Source organism: Schistocerca cancellata, chromosome 2 (genome assembly GCF_023864275.1).
Source record: "Schistocerca cancellata isolate TAMUIC-IGC-003103 chromosome 2, iqSchCanc2.1, whole genome shotgun sequence".
In the NCBI taxonomy this organism is placed as follows: Eukaryota; Metazoa; Arthropoda; class Insecta; order Orthoptera; family Acrididae; genus Schistocerca; species Schistocerca cancellata.
Genome location: NC_064627.1, coordinates 943,219,904 through 943,240,312, shown reverse-complemented (window position 1 = coordinate 943,240,312; position 20,409 = coordinate 943,219,904).

Here is a 20,409-nt window from a genome sequence, read left to right as displayed (position 1 = left end):
ATCATCGTCAACAAAATAATACGGAAAATGCCACAAATCACTGTATCAGATTAGCAGCATTTGAAGCTATTAACTTCCTGAATGCCAGTGTATTTCTACCATTAACTTTCCATTCATGGAAGCTTTTAGATTGCCCAGTGCTACCAACTGCTAGCAGACAGAAGTGGGCCTTTAAAACATCTGTTCAATTGGAGAGCCCCAGATTCATCATACTTGCGTTTCAGACCAACTGAAGAGGGAATAGAGCAAATGTTTCCACCAAATTTGACAGTTGCAAGTTAGCGAATGCCAGAGTCTCCCTGAACTCCGAATTCTTCCTGTATGGTAAGCTACACCTGCAGTGGAATGAAAATGTAAGCAGTTTAGCATATGACATGTATGAAAGGTTCTGTGCTTCATACTATGAAGAGGAAGGATGTCTACCCAGCACATGGAAATTCATGGAACTGGTGCCAACCATCGTTAAGTCTGCTCAAAACAGAACGATATAAATAAAGTAGTTGCACGAATCGAATTTGAATTGTCAGCAAATTTCCCAGAACACACTGTAGCATATGCTCTTAATTCTACATGACGATGTGATTAACTATTGGCTGCTAACTGGTATTGTGCAACGAGCCGTATAAATGAACAGGTGCTGCGCAGTACCCAGAGCTTTTTACAATCGCATCTCAAGGTGTGAAGATCATTATAGATGCTCTGGGTTTCTATGATGATGAGTGTAGACAGTTCGTATTTAAAGATTTTGCATTCACGGCATTAACAGAAGATGCCAATATAACTGAAACATTCCGGTCAAACATTGAATCGCCAAGGTCTTTCAAGGATGTTCTAAAACACAGAGGAGTGCAAAGTGGCTAACATGTTACTACTATGGAATTCACTAGTATGATCCTGGTTTACCCTATAAAGAGATGGTAAGCTGGCTCGATTGTTTGACCACACGGATACAATAATCTATGTCAAAGGTGAGGAGAAGATCACATGGATGCATCAAACCTTCAAGTTTTCTGCTATTTAAAACCTGGAATTCTATGGGTGTCTTGTTCTCCATACGCTGAAGAAGAAGAATAAGACGTGTGAAAATAGTGTTGCGTCTTCTTAAAGATAATTATTTTTGAGTTGGATGAAAAAGTGAATGAACTCACAGTCTGTGTAATTTCTTTCGAACTTTGTCAGTATGTAACTTTATCCAGATACCACATCTGTGGTTCTCCTCGGTCGCAGGAGATATAATTTTAGACATGTTTGCTATGTGTATCTGGAAGCGGATATAGTCATGTGCCAGCTGCTCCAATAACATAACACCTCCTTCATGGCACTCATGTTTAAAACTAATGTAATTTGTGTCTTGCACATCCTTTACACATACAGGTGGGATAGATTTTCTGTAAATAACCACAAAAAGTAGTATGGTAACGAATTTTTCATTTAGTGGTTCTTGAGATACAGTTTAGTTCTTGAGGTACGATTTGGTTTTTAAAACACAATTTGATTCTTTTGAGACACAATTTGGTTATAATATTTCAATGCAGAGATACTAATAACTGTGACTCCATACAGTATGATTCTAATATTTTCAATGCAGAGCTACTTCAAACTTTCACACTATTACTATTACTAATTATTGTGACCAAAAAGGACCAGCAGCACTGATTGAGAATATTTACAATTCACAGTAGCGCTGGTTGAGAACTTGTTTTACAGTTGTCCAGGGTAGAATAGCACTGGTTGAGAATATTTTTACAATTTTCCAGAGCGTAGTAGCATAGGTTGAGAATATTTTCTAGATGGACTGGGATTTATCTACACCAAAAGCTAATCAGACTGGATGGTTGGCAGCAGGTGAAACTTAAACACTAGACAATTTACACTGCACACAAACACATGGTACGTCAATGTCTACAGATGCATACTGACAAAACGTCCACTTGCTGTGGATATATTTATTTATACATTGACAAAACCCAAATGCACACATGATGAATTTACACACACACACACACACACACACACACACACAAGAGTTGCCTCATACTGATCCGCAAGTGTATGGCTGCTGAGGAAGTTATACACGGATACGTGGTAAAAAGGGATAGGACAACAAAGTGTCTCTGAAGTGTACAAAGAGTTGCCTCAAACCGATCTATAACTGTATAGCTCATGAGAAAGTTGTACACAGATACATGGTATGAAGGGATATGACAATAAACTAGTACTGAAGTGTAGGAAGAGTTGCCCCTTACCAATATACAAGTGTATATTTGCTGAGGAAGTTGAAGATATGTACATGGTAAGAAGGGATAAGACAGCATACTATCAATGAAGTGTGGGAAGAGTAGCCTCCTACCGATCTAAGGTGTATCTCGCTGAGGAACTTTTACACATACCCACAGATACACGGTTTTAACGACATCTGAACAGCTGTAGACGAGAATATGTACTTAAACAGCTATTCGTCTTCATCCAGTCTCAGACGTTTGCAGGTGACACTGCCAGTGGATGAGGAATGGTTCATGATGATCACAGGGAAGCAAACAATCACAGACACAGGCTAAGGCAGAATGAAGAAGACTGTGGAAGGGCTATGGTTTATATACCACAAGTTCCTTCCCCTCTTTCGGCGAAAAGCCAACAGGATTACAGGAATCCAACTACCAAGTCGGCTAGTCTGTCTGTCTCAACATTTTAGGCTGAGAGCCTGTTTCCTGCTGGCAGGCACCTGCCAACGTACACGTGTTCCTTTCGTCTTTGACGGGCAGAGACCTGCTGACTTCTACTGGGTGGTCTGGAAGCCTTTGTGAGCATACTGCTTCTTAGAAGGAGCCGGTATATCGCTAAACGAGATAAATTGCTGTGTTTCAGACACAGCTACGAATTCTCACAAGAGGCAGAGGCTAGCTGACTTTTACTGGGTAGTCCTTGCTCCGTTGTCCTTCTTAGAAATAGATCCCTGTCACCCCTGATAGCGAAATATTTTGTTCTGTTTAAGAAAAAGGTACAAGTCCGACGTTTCCTGGTACACTCGCAAACATGACCAGGAACGCAGCTGTTGAGTTGTGTGTTGTTGAGACGCCACCAGTTATTCTGGGAGACACACTTGTTTCCAGCTAGGACAACCGATAGAGTCCAGGCAGGACGTTAAGAGGCAAGGGATTTGCTCGGTAATTTGTGACAGGCGTTTGTCTACAGAATTGGTAGGGACGGATGCAACTGTGTATTAAGGACAATTTTCATGGATACAGAATGAAATTTTCACCCTGAAGCGGAGTGTGGGCGTGTATTATCTTCTGGCAGATTAAAACTGTGTGACAGACCGAGACTCGTGCAAGTGCTCTAGCAACTGAGCTACCCAAGCACGACTCACGACTCGTCCCCACAGCTACTGGCGGGAAGTTAAACTGTGGGGAGTGGTCGTCTATCGTGCTTGGATACCTCAGTTGCAAGAGCACTTGCCCACAGAAGTCAGAGGTCCCGAGTTCGAGTCTCGGTCCGGCATGCAGTTTCTTTCTGCCAGGAATGTTTAATTTTAATCGATATTTTTCTCGCGCTATCCGGTTTTGTTGTGGGACTATTTTTTCAATGTTTTTCGAAGTAAACGCGTTTTTATACTTGTACAGACGACATTCTTGTATCTATAGCAAGCAGTATGCTATTAGAACAGGTGTATTTTGGTTGAAGTTTTTCGAGATATGTAGTGAGCTATATAGCATTTTTCGATGTGTAGAGTTATCGATTTTTGAGTGTTTTTCTATATGTGGACGACTGCTTTTTCACGAGAGTGTTTCGTCGTACCGAAAGTCTCAAGCAGTTGTGCTTATTTCAGTTTCATACAGCAAGAATGTAGGCTAATTTTTGGTTCGGTTTTCCTCCAAAAATAAAGAAAATTCCTCCTGCAGCGGCAGTAGGACAGTTTCCCGCCAATTTAGAGCGATGTTGTGGACTGCGGCAGGCAGTCTTCGAACTTTGAGGTGAACATACAGATGCATGGTCGGAAAAAGTGCGGTTGGGGGAGGCGGCGGACAGTGCGGTCAGGGGTCATCGGAAAATGGAGGCAGCTGTAGGCCCATCCAGCACCGTCTAACAATACCACCACTTGCAAAGTAGGTTAGAAATCAGATTAATAATGTTGCTCACGCAGCATATGTTCACTTTATCGGGCAACAACAAAGTTATTGTCTGTGGATAGTATGGACAGAATGGAAATAATGGAGTCACTGTAAAAAAGTCATTAGTTTTGGCACTTATCTTGAATGGATTCCCACGTAGATTTCGTCTAAGTTGTTATGGCTCATCTTGTTGATTCTAGGGTGAATCCACTGTGACTGTTATAAGTCCAGATCTGTATTTTAGCAATATTTGAAGACCTAACAAAGGCGTTTTTCAGGAAATTCTTAATGATCAAACAATCCCAGATCAGAACAATGGTATGGTAGAAATAATTTTTGACTTGGTGTTCACGATCCACATTTTTATTAAACTTCTTGTAAATTCACAAATACTTCTTCTTAATTGTCACATCATCAAGAAAACAGATTTGTATCAATCTTCATATATTTAATTTCCACTTTAACCAAACACAAGACTTGACTGTTCTTTGCCCGCATCTCGTGGTCGTGCGGTAGCGTTCTCGCTTCCCATGCCCGGGTTCCCGGGTTCGATTCCCGGCGGGGTCAGGGATTTTCTCTGCCTCGTGATGGCTGGGTGTTGTGTGCTGTCCTTAGGTTAGTTAGGTTTAAGTAGTTCTAGGGGACTGATGACCATAGGTGTTAAGTCCCATAGTGCTCAGAACCATTTGACTGTTCTTTTACAAAGCGGAATAACAACTTAACTTCTGCAAAGTGAAACAAAGACTGCTCTGTGCACATTCCCGCCAAAACGGTTACAAGTAAGTCAAAGATTATGACAGTCTCACAGAAATGAATACACACAAGAACCATATCACTGTAATATATCGAAACATCGGAGTATCTATACATTAATAAATTCAAATGTGAATATTGTCACAAAAATATGTCTGTTACTTCGCAGAAAAGTAGTAGGATATTACTGGTATCGAGAGCTGAGGCTGGAGTGCCGTAACGGTTACGTAAATAAAGAACCATTACAACCGCTATAACAAAGTAAAAAATAAATAAGTAAATAAATACTTTACACCCTTTCCCTCGAGTAGCTCAGGAGAAACTGATTCTATTTTCTGCCAATTCACAAGTGGGGGAGTGGAGGGGAAGTGGGGGACCAGAAGTGGGGAAGAGGGAACGAGTGGGATTCAAGATGTAATCAGTGCGACGTGGCCACATTTCATCCCCCTTCACTCCAACCTCCAACCCCCCCCCCGCCCCCCCCCCCCCCCCATAGAGAGGATGTGGCAGGACGTCCCAGGGGGAGCAGGCATCTTGAATAAACTAAAATTGTCCCATCTCTCTTTTTGCCCCAGTACTGTAAATATAGGTTCTAAAATGCATACCTTAAGATCTATGAGGATTTGTAAAAGCGATGTGTATCACAATAGCGAAGATAAACAAGTGCTCATCGCACATACGCTAAGCACTTTACAGGCAATCTCTGCTGAACATTTTTTCTGTCTTTTTTTATGTTTCCACCTCTCAAAATAGAGAAAGCAAAAACCTTCTAGTAGAAGAGATTTATCTCACAGTATCGAATATAAAGTGGTCACAGCTCTTAAGGTAAGCATTTTAGAGTCTGTGTGTACTAGACTTACTTGCTTCAGGTAATCGTTTCTGTCATATCCATGAATACTGACAATTCCTCCTGGGAACCCTGTATGTAAAAGTGGAGATGGTATTCCAAAGTTCGCTTGGAGCAGAACGGAAAGACTTTGTTCCATTGTTGATTTCGAAGAAGTGGGTTGAAGCTATATGGCAGTTGATGCAGTCTGGATTAATTGCGAATCGGGCAGTATTCACGTTATAAGCTATCTTCGTGGACAGCAGTGTGTCCGGTGTTATCTGACAAAAGTTCCAGCAACAATAACTGGCCGCGCGTGCAGAGCCAGAGAGATGTAAACGTGAGCCTGCTGGGTTGTTGAAGATTATCATCTGACTTCACAGCAGTCAAGACCTTGGCAATTTGTGAAGAAAGTAGTTTAGACTGCTTAGCATTATAAGGCAGTACCTGTACTTGTGTCGATTAAATAATAACACACTGTTGTTTGGGGAAGTGTAACACCAAGACCGAGAGGCGTGATTATAAGGAAATTAGTCTACCGATTATCGGCGTAACACTACACAAATGATTTACACACCTGTACATGCACTGTGACTGCTGAAATTAAGTACGGAGTAGCGCCACTAAGTTCTGTAATCAGAGTCGTGGCATTGAATGAAACAGCATCTGAATATGTTGCTGGAGAATACTCTGCCATGCGATTTCTAGGCGCGTCCACAAAGCATCAACTGTGACTGCATGAGAACCCAAGCGAATAAGTTTCCGACTGACCTTGTCTCAGGCATGTTCGATGGGTGACATGTCAGGTGAACGAACAGGCCAGGGAAGCAATGGTACTCGTCGTGCTTCGAAGAAGGCTTGCACATGCCTCGCCACAGGTGGCCAGGCGTTGTGCTGCTGGAATATGGCACGTGGAAAAGGCTGCAAGAGGTGCAGTGCCTCGGAAAAAAAGACTGGGCTTAACGCCCCGTCGACATCGAGTTCATTAGAGATGGAGTACAAGCTCAGATTGTGTCAAAGATGGGAAGGAAGTCGGCCATGCCCTTTCAAAGGAACCATCACTGAATTTGCCTGGAGTGATTCAGGGAAAACACGGAAAAACTAAATCTGGATGGCCGGACGTGCGTTTGAACCGTCGTCCTCCAGAATGCGAGTCCACTCGAATACCTCACTTTTGAACAGCGTGCCCTCTATGAGCTGCAATGTCACGGTACGAGAAACCAGCCTCCCGGAGACCAATCATTCTGTTTCAACGCATTCAGATGCCGGTATTCCACCTGTGATGTTGGTGAGGCATAGTAGCACTTACACATTTCCATTTCATATGACGGCTCCGCACCAACTGAACGTTGCATAACATTGTCCTGCCTTCCTTTTTTAGTAATATTTACCATCAAAAACAGTCTTGATCACAAACTATTTATTCCGGATACCGGTTTAGACCACAACTGTGGTCATCTTCAGATCATTGAGCAAGAATCTCCTTCGGGTGGTAAATCACTACTAGTGCAAGCAGCTCCTTCTGATGGTAAATCATTACTAGTAGTAGTGATTTAGCACCAGAAGGAGGTTCTTGCTCATTGGTCTGAAGATGACCACAGCTGTGGTCGAAACCGGTCACCGGAATAAATGGTGGTAAATCATTACTAGTAGTAGTGATTTAGCACCAGAAGGAGGTTCTTGCTCATTGGTCTGAAGATGACCACAGCTGTGGTCGACACCGGTCACTGGAATAAATAGAGATCAAGACTATTTTTGATAGTAAATATTAGTAATAACACTGATCACTGGTTGCTCCCACAATGTATTAAAAAATAATTGTCCTGTCTGATCGAACAAAAGGAGGCTCTGTTGGACCTACGTGCAGACCAACTCTGAGTCTAGCATACACTGAAAAGTACCTCTGGGGTCGTAACTTCCCTGATTTGGACACAAGGACTCCGGACTCTGTCGTTTCACTGCTCTAGCTTGGGTTCTTCTGTACTTCGACCTAGGCTCCATTGTGTTTTTATGTAAATATATTCTAAGACAAAAAAGACGCACCAGAAAGGAACCATCCGAATAGGAGGGAAGTCAGCAGATGCGATGTACATGTACAGTTAAACAATGGACTAAAATTTCAGAAAAATTAGATGATTTGTGCAACAGAAAGAGCGTCAGAAATTGAACATTTCAATAATGCGTTGATCCACCTCTGGTCCTTATGCAAGCAGGTATTCAGCTTAACATTCATTGACAGACTTGTTGAATGAAATTATAATTAAATTGATAAATATCAACGGGGACAGTTAGTAAGTGTACTGTCAATATCGCTGGCTTGGTTGCGGAGTATCTTTGCGGGCAGCGCGTTTGCAGAGTCGAGCGCGGGACACGGAACTGTTATGTTATGTTGAGTGTAGCTCTGCATATGAGAGGCATTGTTAGTTGAGTTGGGTTGGGTTGTTTGGGGAAGGAGACCAGACAGCGAGGTCATTGGTCTCATCGGATTAGGGAAGGACGGGGAAGGAAGTCGGCTGTGCCCTTTGAAAGGAACCATCCCGGCATTTGCCTGTAACAATTTAGGGAAATCATGGAAAACCTAAATCAGGATGGCCGGACGCGGGATTGAACCGTCGTCCTCCCGAATGCGAGTCCAGTGTCTAAACACTGCGCCAACACGCTCGGTGTTAGTATGGAAGCTGAAGTGTTGCTACAAGTGCTATTACAGTAAAGTGATGAAATATGGAAGTGATTCAGAGGAAAGTGCGTGAAGATGTAATTAAAAATGAGCAGTGCCGCCGAAAACGTATTTGCGTATCCTCTCGTTGCGTGTCGTACCGCACAGTGTTCGGTCTCCCATAACGAACTAATGTAATCAGTAAAAATTAAAAGTTACCACAAAAGAGTGCAATCATGTGCAAGTGTCTTGTAACGAGCGTGAGAAACTGCGTTCGGTCACCGAGATTCCGCATCGTCAACAATCAGCCGCGTCACGGCAGTTACGCGCACGCTCGTACAATTGAGAACTGAGAACTGAATAATTTAACTTGTAACTTGTAACTTGTAATATCCTTCAATTTCCATCTATTGCACTGCAAATTGTTTTCCTTATTTTGTTAACTGAAGATATAACATTTCTGTGACTTCGTATATTGTAATTGTTTTACTATTTGTATATGTTTATGCATTTATGTCGATGTACAATTGGTTTGTTTTGTAAATATTATTTGTATTTTTACGCTGAGTCTGGCCTAGGGAAAACTATGCTATCGAACGATTACATCGATAGGTCGTGTGGAGAACCAAAGTGTTTAGGATCTTTGGTAGTGTTAACTCTGACGCGTGGAGTGCGGGCAGAGCGGAGTCTGGCTGGGGTGGTGCAGTGGAGCAGGTGTGTTGTGTGATGCTCCCGTGAGTTGCCGCGCTTTCGGGGTTGGGCAGCATGTAATTGCGCTCGACTTGCTATGATAATTTCTGACACGGTGTCGCGGAAGGGAAGCATTAGCTGGCGCACATCAAGAGCCCGTTCCGCCTGGTGACCGTGTCGAGAAGAAGGCGCGCCAACATCCAGCTTCTGCAACAGCGACGGCCGACAATGAGTGACTGTCGCCATCTCCTCGATCGACAGCTTCAAACCTTCGATCAACCAACAAGGAAGACTGGAAGCACGTAAAGTTTTAGAACTGTATGGCAGACCTCAGCTTTTAAAATTGTTGCATCGCAAAATTACAGCAACTTAGCATGAACCTTTGTTGCTCATTGTCTCAATTGCATTACCAAGCAGGGTCCCATCCTTTTCCGGAATGAACCCGAGTGTCGTTGAAATTCAAACGCCAGCATCATTCGATTTCACTGCTTTAATTTCAAAGTTCAGTTAAGGCATTTATAGCTGGCTACAATATTTAGATTACACTAGCACAAATTAAGAGTGCGAGTTTTGTTGCCATATTTTAGCTTACCTGTGACTGCAGATCAGCTTGGTACGTACTAAATTTTACTATTGTTAATTGTTCAGAATCATTTAATTCAAGTTCAAAGTTAAATCTCTTATTTCTAAATTGCGTAGATTCAAGTAGCTTTTGAAATGATTGTTGAGGTAGTTCAAGACTAACCGTATTTTACTGAATTTCGATGTGCTTCAGAAAGAAAGCTCACTATTAACTTCAGTCACTAAATTAACTTTAGATTTTCCGGTTTTATTAATTCTTTTGCTAAATTACGTCAGAGTGTAGCGAAGTTTATTACTTCTGACAAACTTTCAGTTTTCACACTGCACGTGTCAACCTTCAGTTGCCACGCTTCTAGTGCTAATTATATGTGTAATAACCTTTCTTTTTCAGTTACTACAGTAATTGTCCTTAGGACTGGCGACCGTAATTTTCCCCAAATCTCAAATATCTAATTACCGCTAGTTAATTGTTAACCTAACAGCCGCACATTTACTTTCTTTATTAACTTTACCCCTTTTCAAAATTAATTTCCACCAGTTTCTTTAGCATTTTTCCTTTCATTTAGATGTAACCCTTTCCTCCCTCTTTACCGACAAATTAACTTCGTTGACGATTGCTTTTCCCAAATTTCCATTAGGTACACGCGGTTTAATTTTTCACTGTCATTAAGGTCGATAAGTGAGGGGCAGGTTACAAACTCTATAAACAGTTTTATTAGTCATTACTAGTGTCAAGGAGGACTGGTACCAAAAGAAATCTGTGTATGCGTGGCGAGTGTAAGAACTTTCGTTCGATTATTCGGCTTCCGCATCATCAACAATCATCCGCGCCGTGTTCGGTTACGCGTACGCTCGTCAGAGTTGTATTGTGGACTGGTAATCATCCATTAATTGGGAGAAACACTTATGACTTAGAATGTAAACAGTGCAACTTGCGAGTTCAAAATGGCTCTGAGCACTATGCGACTTAACTTCTGAGGTCATCAGTCGCCTAGAACTTAGAACTAATTAAACCTAACTAACCTAAGGACATCACACACATCCATGCCCGAGGCAGGATTCGAACCTGCGACCGTAGCGGACACGCGGTTCCAGACTGAAGCGCCTTTAACCCCACGGCCACACCGGCCGGCCAACTTGCGAGTTTCTTTTATCGTATCAGAATATAGTTGCTCATACCAGACATAGGACAGTGTTGCGTTTTAACGTTGAGTGGGTCCCCTAAACCCGCTTGCATATTTAGATAGACAATTTCAGACAAGCCAGCAGCAGTGTGCAGCATAACAGTACGACCGCCGCGGGATTATCAGGTACGCGGTGTGGACAGGGCGCCCGGTCCGAAGTGAGAAACCAGTTTAAGGGTCCCTCACTCATATGTACTCTCGGGCGTGTTACAAGTTGAATGTCCTCATGAGGGATACCATGCAAAATTCTGTCCTATTGTCGCGTTAGATCGTCAAAATCCCGAGCTGGTTGGAAGACACTGCTCCAAACGCTCTCAACTGCGGAGAGATACGGCGACTTAGCTGGCCAATGTAGGTTCTGGCAAGAACGAAGACAAACTGTATGTAGAAACTCTCGCCGTGTGCGGTCGGGCATTATCTTGCTGAAATGTAAGCCCACATTGGGACACAGAACGTCGTCGTCATTCAGCTGTGCTGTAAAGGTCACGCTGATGACAACCAAAGAAGTTCTGCTGAGAGAAATGGCACCTCTGACCATCACTCTTGGCTGTCGGGCCGTATGGCGGTCGAAAGGCAGGTTGGTATCTCAGCGCCGTCTCCGGGGTTCCTGAGACGTCTTCGCTGCTCATTGGCACTCAGTTCGAGGCGGCACTGATTACTGAAGACAATTTTACTCCAGTCAATGAGATTCCAAGTCAAATGTGCCCGATACCACTGCAAACAGCTTGTTTGTGTGCAGAGATCAAGGGGCGCAGTAAGCTCAGCCCCCTCTCTCTGAGCAGCCTCTTAATTGCCCTCGTGGTCACTGAAGTACCAGTTGCATGTCGGATGGATCGATAACAATGATGATTCCTAGGGCCTGACTGCCTCTCTGGGGATTGCTCGATCTTCATGTTCTGTCTTCTATCTACGTCGACCATTTCCTTCTTGACGCTATCGAATAGTGGCATCGCCCCTATACAAATGAGCGATTCGCCAGTTACTCCATCCGGCTTCTTTAAGCCCAACTACACGTCCTCTCTTAAATGGTGACATCAACATATAGTAAAGTTTGGAAGGTAGGAGGCGAGGTACTGGCGGAAGTAAAGCTGCGAGGACGGGGCGTGAGTCGTGCTGGATGGCTCAGGTGGTAGAGCACTTGCCCGCGAAAGGCAAAGGTCCCGAGTTCGAGTCTCGCTCCGGCACACAGTTTTAATCTGCCAGGAAGTTTTATATCAGCGCACACTCCGCTGCAGAGTGAAAATCTCATTCTGATAAACATATATTGTTCGTGTGTCCTTCTGCGAGGAGGCATACTATCCAACTGTATACGGAATGAAATTCGCAAAGATATTTTTTTTTTTTTGAGCGTACTTCGTGCTGTTCGTGGGCACCAAGGGCCGTGTTACTCAGAGTGTTTTTGGATTTTTGTGAACGCTTTATCTCATTACACGAGGTGTAACAACTATCCTTTCTCCCATTCCGTGTTACTTTCGTGAAACGCGCGCGGGGAGAATGATTGTCCGTAAACCTCCGTATTAATTGTAATTTCACATTTCGTCGTTGTGGTCATATCGCGAACGGTATCTCGAAGTAGTAACAATATAGTCCGACTCCCAATTTCGACAGTAAACTAGCTCTAGTGACAACGAGAGAAGTCAGAAGGGAGAGGCAACATAGGATACTGTTGACGATACAAGTTTGGGGGAGAGAGAGAGAGAGAGAGAGAGAGAGAGAGAGAGAGAGAGAGAGAAAGAGACAGAGAGAGAGAGACGGGTAATCATATTCGATGTCTTGTCAGAAAATGTCGGCGCGAACTTTACATTCTTTCACAATAACTGAAAATTTTCTTCTCAGAATAAAAATTTCCGTTTCGAGTCCCCTGTCCCATTCTACTGACGGAAATATATATTCTCAGTGAGATGTAACCATGTGTTGCCTCTGAATTTGCCACAACCATTGCTTTGCGAGTGAAGGGAATTGAAGTTCCCAGTTTCCCTCTGTCAAGAAAATTAATATCACATGTGACACAACTGTTTACCACAGAGTGTGGTAAAAGACAAACTGATGTTTTGGACCACAAATTATCTAGCATCATTGCTTGGGAATGCAGTTCCATGGAAATATTAAAAGGAATTCGCAGGAAGCGGAGTGATGCTAGTGGAACGGTGCCAGAATTAATACGCTACGCTGACGTAAGAAACTTAACAGATGTTCTAGTGAGTTTGTTGTTTTTATTGCATTACCCCGTTTGGGAACAGACTTTTAATGGTGTCTCAGAAATAATTTTTCTACATCTTGTGAAGGTATCTGGAAACAGAGTCTTTGCCAACTCTCTCTATTTCTTTCAAAATGTAAATGTGTTTCTCCAGTCTCTAATGGACTGTAATTGATATTGCCGGAAAGAAACCCACGTTTCTACATCTACATTTATACTCCGCAAGCCACCCAACGATGCCTGGCGGAGGGCACCTTACGTGCCACTATCATTACCTCCCTTTCCTGTTCCAGTCGCGTATGGTTCGCGGGAAGAACGACTGCCGGAAAACCTCCGTGCGCGCTCGAATCCCTCTAATTTTACATTCGTGATCTCCTGGGGAGGTATAAGTAGGGGGAAGCAATATATTCGATACTTCATCCTGAAACGCACCCTCTCGAAACCTGGACAACAAGCTACACCGCGATGCAGAGCGTCTCTCTTGCAGAGTCTGCCACTTGAATTTGCTAAACATCTCCGTAACGCTATCACGCTTACCAAATAACCCTGTGACGAAACGCACCGCTCTTCTTTGAATCTTCTCTATCTCCTCTGTCAACCCGACCTGGTACGGATCCCACACTGATGAGCAATACTCAAGCATAGGTCGAACGAGTGTTTTGTAAGTCGCCTCCTTTATAGATGGACTACATTTTCTAAGGACTGTCCCAATGAATCTCAACCTGGCACCCGCCTTACGAACAATTAATTTTATGTGATCATTCCACTTAAAATCGTTCTGTACGCATACTCCCAGATATCTTACAGAAGTAACTGCTACCAGTGTTTGTTCCGCTATCATATAATCATACAATAAAGGATCCTTCCTCCTATGTATTCGCAATACATTACATTTGTTTATGTTAAGAGTCAGTTGCCACTCCCTGCACCAAGTGCCTATCCGCGGCAGATCTTCTTACGTTTCGCTGCAATTTTCTAATGCTGCAACTTTTGGAGGCCTCCATGCGATAAGAAACGGCTAAACGGCCATAGGGACATGTCTTTCTTTTTTGACTGTCTGGTAAGTTGAAGTCAGTACAACTATTCGTATTTGAGACGGCGGTGAGAAAATAAAAGTTTAGTGTGTTCTGTAACAGATGAAAGACGCTTTTAGCCATCGTACAACATTAGACATTTTTTGCTGGCTCTTCCTACGAAGAGCAACAAAGGTTCGTAGATACAACCTCGGTCGTATGCCATCCGCTGCAATTACTCCAGGACATTAAGGATACACAATAACGTGCAAGGAATTATTTGCATGTTAGATGGCTACCAGCTTCGATTTAGGAAAGGTAAAGTCACCAGAAAGGCAGTTCTGACGTTGCGGTTGATAATGGAACAAACACTAAAGGAAAATCAAGTGATGTTAGTAGGATTTGTTGACCTGGTGTTCGACAATGTAAAATGGTGCAAGGTGTTCGATATCCTGAGAAAAAGAGGGGTACGATATAGGGAACGACAGATGTCGGGTGTATGCAATATTTACAAGAACCAAGAGGGAACGATAAGAGTGGAATATCCAGAACGAATGCACAGTTTAAAAAGGGTGTAAGACAGATGTAGTCTCCCGCCCCTGATGCTCAGTCTGTATGTCGAAGAAGGAATGACGGAAACAAAATAAAGGTTCAAAAGCGGGATTAAAATTCAAGGTGAAAGGATATCAGTCGTAAGACTGGTTGATGATATTGCTATCCTGAGTGGAAGTGAAGAAGAATTACAGGGTCTGCTGAATGGAATAAACAGTCTACTGAGTACAGAATATGGATTGAGTGTAAATCGAAGAAAGACGAAAGTAATTAGAAGCAGCAGAAATGAGAACAGCGAGAAACTTAACATCAAAATTGGTGATCACGAGGTAGAAGAAGTTAGGAGCAAGGAGGACATAAGAAGAAGACTAGCACTGGCAAAAAGGACATTCCTGGCCAAGGGAAAACTACTAGTATCAAACACAGGTTTTAATTTGAGGAAGAAATTTCCGAGAATGTACGTAAGGAGCACAGTGAGACACTGACTGTGGAAAAACTGGAACAGAAAGGAATCGAAGCATTTGAGGTGTAATGCTACAGAAGGACGTTGAAAATTTGGTATACTTATAAGGTAAGAAGTGAGGATGTGCTCCGCAGAATCGGCGAGGAAAGGAATACTGACAAGAAGAAGCGACAGGATGATAGGACATCTGTTAAGACGTCAAAGCTTAACTTTCATGGTACTAGAGGGAACTGTAGAGGGTAAAAACTGTAATAGACACTGGGATGCATCCAGAAAATAACTGAGGTCGTAGGTTGCAAGTTCTACTCTTAGATGAAAAGGTTGGCACAAGATAGGAGTTCGTGGCGGGCTGCATCAAACCAGTCATAAGACTGACGACTCGGAAAGAAAAAGAAGCTTAAAAATCAGAATTACGTTTTGACACCTCAGTGTCTACTACCCTATATGAAAGTGCTTCAAGGCAGTAGTTAATACTAAAAGTTTGAAACGCCAATTTTTCTTCGACTCTCTTGCAAGGAATAAACGATTAGTGAGAATACATTCATTACATCTGATTCTTCCCCTGAACACGTTATACTTTATAACACACCCTGCAGTGTAACGATAACACAGGAAATGCTAGTTCCTACTAAACTATAGGGAGACTCCCAAAACGAGCTTACGATATTCTTACACTTTTGCTTAATTTACGAAAACCTTGTCGTTAATATTATTTACACAAACTGGTGGTTTTATGCTACGGTAATTCTTCAGATGTTATGTTTGTTGCCATCTGAGTATCGCTGACGTTTTGTTCGGAATAGGGGTTTCTACCCTATTCGTGTGAACAAGCTGGAATTGGCGTAACAGTTAATCAAGAAAAATGGTTAAAATGGTTCTGAGCACTATGGGACTTAACATCTGAGGTCATCAGTCCCCTAGAACTTAGAACTACTTAAACCTAACTAACCTAAGGACATCACACACATCCATGCCCGAGGCAGGATTCGAACCTGCGACCGTAGCGGTCGGGCGGTTCCAGACTGAAGCGCCTAGAACCGCTCGGCCACATCGGCCGGCAGTTAATCAAGAGAATCTATGACAAATGTGTCTCTCCTGTAACACAAAAATTAAGCGCTCTATAGCGGTATATTCTCCAGAGAACTCAGCAGGCAAATTCTCTCAAACAAACTTCAAATCCAGGAGAGCATGAAAATTTTATAGACTCTGGGATCATTCAAGGCAAGTAACAAATACGATGAAAATACTGTGAAAAAAATCACGGATGTGGTCAGGAAGAAACGTCCAGCCATCTATGGACATATCTACATGATGCATCCTTGCATGTTGACCAGCCAGTTTCTCGCAATACTGTCAAAAGAGGATGAACAAGTCACCATAGTTAATGGAAGCAATAAAATTGCTGCAACTCGGAAGTACAGATGAGACTTAAAAGACCGGACATCACTCAGGTAAATGCTCAAGCAAGAGAAGTCCCAAGACGAAGCACAAACAAAGGCGAGAGCCACCTTCTGCTCGAAGTAATGAAAGGAAAAACATAGCCAGAGGATGCATAACTACTGGACGAATATAAAAACCTATTCCAAACATTATAATTGAATGTCGTAGACTTTCGTTAACCTATATGAATCAAAAAGAAGAAGAAGAAGAATGTTCAACGAGAACTTTCCTTAGATGGCACTCCTTGAGCGCAAGCTCGCAAAAGGCAATGATGTTTACGGCATTCCACGCCCAACATATTGTCTACCATACAACCCCAATGTTGGCTGCTAATGGCAACAGGGGGCGGGACTGGATGTATCCAACAGTGAGCATACAGCATGAGGCTACGGAACGTTGTTGAACTGCTTAGTCGACGAGTAACTCACAACAGTGCTGCAGTGCTAGTAGTGTTGATGCAAAGCAGGGCCATGCTACTGATGTACAAAGCAAACATTGGAGTGCATCTAAAACAGCTGGCGGATTTGATATTTCGTCAGAAAGGAACCCTAGGAATTGCGCAGAGTGAGAAAGAAGTGATAGATGAATTATTAGCGTTTGTGCAAGATGACTCAGATGTGGTGTCGTATATGCTCGACTGTGCTGACAATGTGCATGAGGAGTACAATGATGACGATACGTGCTTAACAAATGAAACTGATGCTGAAACAGGTGTCGAGCTATGTTGTTCATCATCCTTGACGGACAGGGAGTCACAAATCCCGCCCTCCTTGAAATGCTGTAAAAGACAGTCGTTGTCCAAGGACTGGGTACTAAACATAATTACGAACGTGGAAGATCATCCGCAGCACAGTAAAAGAAAACAATTATGAACAGATTTCGAGGAAGTCCGTAGCACAAAAATGGCTCGGAGCACTATGGGACTCAACATCTTAGGTCATAAGTCCCCTAGAACTTAGAACTACTTAAACCTAACTAACCTAAGGACATCACACACACCCATGCCCGAGGCAGGATTCGAACCTGCGACCGTAGCAGTCCCGCGGTTCCGGACTGCAGCGCCAGAACCGCTAGACCACCGCGGCCGGCGAAGTCCGTAGCAGTATGACCTTGTAGTGCATAAGAAAGACTACGGATACTCAAGGATGGACAAGGCGCACTCATTATAAAAACTAGTGTTTGCTCGTTTCAAGCAGATACAGTTTACAGGGTGTGCGTGATAGTGACCTACTACGTTACTTACATCAAATTGCGTGCGACAGGGATTACAGTGATTTCAAGGGAAGCAGAGGATGGTTGGATAATTTCAAACAGTGCTGCAAATTTGAAGACGTAGGATACGAAATTTCAAACGAAATATCAACTTGGCGATGCACCGCAAACTGCGGAATCGGTCCGAAAATTTATAGTGAGATGAACCTCAGTAAGGTTGATTGGTTGGCTAGGGGAGGGGACCGAACAGCGAGGTTATCGGTACCATAGGATTAGGGAAGGGTGGGAAAGGAAGTCGGCGGTGCCCTTTCAAAGGAATCACTCCGGCATTTCCCTGAAGCGATTTAGGGAAAACGCGGAACACCTAAATCAAGATGGCCGGGCGCGAGTTTGAATCGTCGTCCACCCGAATGCGAGTCCAGTTTGCTAACCATTGCGCCACCTCTCTCTATGTTCAGTAAGGAATTTGTTTTAAACTTCGACCAAACGGGATTTAAAGAGGAAATGCCTATGAGAGGAAACCTGGAAATTAGAGGCTGTAATAGAGTGGTATCAAGGTCAACTAACATCAATGCCTTAACGCATTCCTACACAATTATGCTGATTGTTAATGTGGATGTTAAATTGGCTCTAAAGTTATTTACTGAGCTGCCCCGTACGATTCTTTCTCGTGTGCGTGATCTTGCGAGGGTCGTAGGAAGTTTTTACGTCACAGCAAACAAGAGTGGAGAAATGGACTTAAGAGAACTTCAGTTATGGTATGACCACTGCTTTTAGCAATAGCTGTTCAAAATACCTTTTTTTGGTTTGGTTCCTAGTCTGCGCATAAAAATCACACTCCTTTCGAGCAAGCTATTCCTCCTGACAAATGTGTGACATTGCAGTCATACCAACTGAAACCACTGCACAAATTCAGCCTCTGGGTATTTCCTTTTTTCGTGCCTATAAAAGATGTTATCGCACTACCTGCAGTCGCAGGTTCGAATCCTGCCTCGGGCATGGATGTGTGTGATGTTCTTAGGTTGGTTAGGTTTAAGTAGTTCTAATAGGGAAGTGATAACCTTAGATGTTAAGTCCCACAGTGCTCAGAGCCATTTGAACCATTTGAAGCACTACTTGCAGCTACGCCGCAAAGGATAGCCAGTTCACGACAAGCTCCTCGACCGACTGTTTCACATTCCGTGGCATAACATCACATTCCTTCACTTCTCGTCACCCTGTCACACCAACATGATTCCATATGTACTTTTTGAGAGTGAATACCTAGCTAAACGTCCTGCACTGTTTGTAACTGCCAAGGAGATCGACCTCGGTCTTGATGGGTAAACCTTAGTCATTAGTGTGGCGCACCATTTTTCATTCGCTGTTCATGGTGCAAGTTAGTAGTTTGTTTCGAACATTTCCTGACGGGCCGGCTGAAGTGGCCGTGCGGTTAAAGGCGCTGCAGTCTGGAACCGCAAGACCGCTACGGTCGCAGGTTCGAATCCTGCCTCGGGCATGGATGTTTGTGATGTCCTTAGGTTAGTTAGGTTTAACTAATTCTAAGATCTAGGGGACTAATGACCTCAGCAGTTGAGTCCCATAGTGCTCAGAGCCATTTGAGCCATTTCCTGACGGTCGACGATAACCATTTTGTGATGTGCAATATATACATCCCATAGGTTGATCTTTGGACCACCGGGACACGTGGTGAGTCATTAACAACTAATAATTGTTAACACAACACTTTCAAACGAGCGTTACTAAGAATTGTACTTCCGACCTCGCAATCAAGGCGTTACTTGTTAGTCTAACAAAATCGAAGCTGCTGTGGTGAATTCCAGCCATCTTTCAAAAGCACAAAATGAGAATGTTGGCTCTGTAGGAGAATTATAAGCTTAATTTTATGTCACGAGAGAAATATTTCCCACTTTGCAGTTTTCAAGAACTGTCCTGAAAAATACTGGCTGATATTCGGTGCATATTTCCGCTTACACACCTAAATTCCTAGGCTGTGATTGCTTTGATAATTAGTAAGTGCTAAGCATAACTGTGCACATGTTCTTACTTCTATGTATACGGTTCAAATAGCAGGAGAACTCAACACGTGACAGTTGCTGACGGGAGCTGGCGTTCTCGAGACCGCCACCGCTTCCATTCATCCGCGGCTCATAGGTGCAGACAATAGACTGAGGCTTTTTCTTTTTAATGTAATCACCCGTTTCCAACAGCCAATGACCATCACAAGACTATTTACAGGTAAAAAAGAGGCGGGGCACAAATCATTACACAATCTAAAAAACCTTCCTAGTAAGTATTTACGTAATGATAAAACAATAATAAAATTATACCTAAATGTACCTGCTGCAAGTGCTCACGTAAGGTTTCAGTTGCGTTGTCAACGTAAATACAGACAACAGTGGCTCGTATGCAGTCTTTATCGAGGGTCAGAACAGGTGTGTCGCCTTTGTCGACCTTCATCACTAATACCTCTTTCCTCTACTAATACATTTTCTTATTTGGCTTCTGGATTATCCTATTTTCGAGACTTTTTTTTGTGATAATGTGCACGTCACTTATAACACTTTTCTCCGTACGGATGTTACAGTAAATTGTTCACAATTGCTCAGTTTCGCTATTTCACTTTTCGCTTTAATTTCTGCTATAGAATGTTTGACAGTGTCAGTATGTAGGTTTCTCTTGATTTTGTATTGTAGTCCCTTACTCAAAAACTTCTGCTAGTCACTATTTAA